The sequence below is a fragment of the Octopus bimaculoides genome, chromosome 7 (genome assembly GCF_046866305.1).
Source record: "Octopus bimaculoides isolate indiv1 chromosome 7, ASM4686630v1, whole genome shotgun sequence".
Lineage (NCBI taxonomy): Eukaryota > Metazoa > Mollusca > Cephalopoda > Octopoda > Octopodidae > Octopus > Octopus bimaculoides.
Genome location: NC_142934.1, coordinates 85,121,019 through 85,123,518, shown reverse-complemented (window position 1 = coordinate 85,123,518; position 2,500 = coordinate 85,121,019). Strand labels below are relative to the sequence as shown.

The 2,500-nt window shown below is 41.3% G+C and overlaps 1 protein-coding gene across 5 annotated transcripts in view; it reads right to left on the bottom strand.

The window, feature by feature from the left end:
• Nucleotides 1–2,500, bottom strand: part of LOC106874267 (uncharacterized) — a 150,290-nt gene that overhangs the window by 137,682 nt on the left and 10,108 nt on the right. The gene's annotated exons all lie outside the window — the stretch shown is intronic.

The window sequence follows — 2,500 nt, the reverse complement described above, 5'->3', positions numbered from 1 at the left end:
CAGGGAGTAGATCTGTGCTTGAGAGAGAGTGTGTGTGTGTGTGTGTGTGTGTGTGTGTGTGTGTGTGTGTGTGTGTGTGTGTATCTTTATGTATAGGATTAGGCTAACAAACACACAGACACATGCATGCAAACACACAGACACGCGCGCGCGCATACACATGACTAAATATGTGAACTTGTATTAAACGTGGCCCTCTTAGGCATAATTCAATAGCGAGACTAAATACATATGGATACAAGACCAGATATTTATTTATTCATAACCCACGCTGTTTCAGGACTCTTTCTCTCTCTCTCTCTCTCTCTCTCTCTCTCTCTCTCTCCCTCTCCCTCTCCCCCCCATTCTCTCTCCCTCTCTCTCTCCCCCATTCTCTCTCCCTCTCTCTCTCTCCCTCTCTTTCTCTCTCTCTCTTTCTCTCTCTGCACACACACACACACACACATATATATAATAATAATGCATATATATGTATATGTGTGTATGAATGTATCTCTCTCACTCTGTGTGTGTGTGTGTGTGTGTGTGTGTGTGTTTCTGTGTGACAGAGGGAGAGGGGGGAAAGGGCGTTGTGCGTGTTATATGTTCATGTAGGCGCAGAATGGGCAAATATTTAATAATGTGCATGGCAACCACGAGGTTCCGAGTTCGATCCTACTGCGTAGTAAGTTAGGCAAACGTCAATCTATGCAGCCTGGAGTGAACAGTACTTCATGAGTGAAATTGGATGAACGAAAACTGTACGGAAGCCTGTCCAAAGGATTATACTTGTGATGCAAAGGTACAAAGATACTGTGCCACGCTGTATCTTTATTCTTTGAGTACCATGCTAGAGTACCGCCTTTAGTCGAATAAATCGACCACAGGACTCATTCTTTGCTAGCCTCGTACTTTTTCTATCAGTCTATTTTGCCGAACCACTAAGTTACGGAGGCGTAAACACACCAGCTTCGGTTGTCAAGCGATGATGGGGGACAAACACAGACACACAAATACATATGTATATATGTTCACCACACAGCTCCTTTCGTCGAAACCACTAGACCAGTGATCCTCAACCAGGGTACACATAACCCTTCGAGCTCTGCATAAGATTTTATTTTAAAAATTTATTTGCAATAAATTGGTTATACTTCAACAAAACACAAATTATATATATATATATATATATATATATATATATATATTCTTTTATTTCTTTCAGTTGTTTGACTGCGGCCATACTGAAGCACCGCCTTTTAGTCGAGCAAATTGATTCCAGGATTTATTTTTTGTAAGCCTGGTACTTATTCTATCGGTCACTTATGCCGAACCGCTAAGTTACGGGAACGCAAACATACCAACATCGGTTGTCAAGCGATGGTAGGGGATAACATAGATACAAAGACACACACATGAATATATATATATATACTGCGGGCTTCTCTGAATTTCCGTGTCTTCCAAATCCACTTTGGTCAGCTCGAGGCTATAGCCGAAAACACTTGCCCAAGGTGCCACGCAGTGGGACTGAACCCAGAACCATGTTGTTGGGCAGCAATCTTCTTTATTTCATAAATTTTGCCATAAAGGCATTACATAGAGGGGACAAACAAACATAAAGAAGCTGTGGGCTGGACACAGACATTAATGAACGAAATGGATACAAAAAGATGAGTAAAAAATGGGAGAGGCACCGGCGCCCGCCGACCGACAACCCCTCGAAAACCTTGTTCAATAAAAATCATCAACAAATTCAAATTAAATCAAGTTCTATAGTCCTCCACATCCAGGCCCCCAAGCAAGATTCCTGCTACCTGCAGGACAACCCGCAATGGCTGGCCCGGCTTTATGATGATGAAGTCCTTCCTGTCACATATCCTTTCAACATTTTTTCCTTCTCTGACATATAAGACCTCCGCACACACCTGCGGAGGCCAATTTGGATAGTCTATAGCGGTCGAGTCGTACCGTTGTCGATCTAACCAATTATCTAAATAAAGACTTTACAAGACTTTAAAAAACTTTATAAGAAATGTTGAAAGTGTCATCTTTCATTTTCAATAACATAAGTTGACTCCTCTACACATGTTTTGAAATACATCTTGGAGAGTCAGGATGAGAAAAATTCACTGCGCAGAGAATTTTTGAACACCCTGTATATGATTTTAATGCAATTTCTAATAATATATATTTATATATGTATAATACGATTTTTAAACATCAGATGGCTATAAGGGTTCATCTGAATAAAATTGGCAACAAAGAGGTCCTTATACAAAAAAAAAATGGTTAAGAACCTGCGCTAGACAGAAGAACGCCGCCTTCCTCAGCTTGCTAAAGGCCGGTGGTAAGACGATCGTTGTAGGTGATCCTCCCGATGGATTCAGCCGATAATTGGATTCATCTCATGAGTGATAACAGCTGTTCACCATAACTCCAAAAGTCAGAGATGTTCCTACACTGCACATGAGTGCGTGCAATACAGTCGTCGCTTTGTGTGCATTTCGAGTAGTCTTGC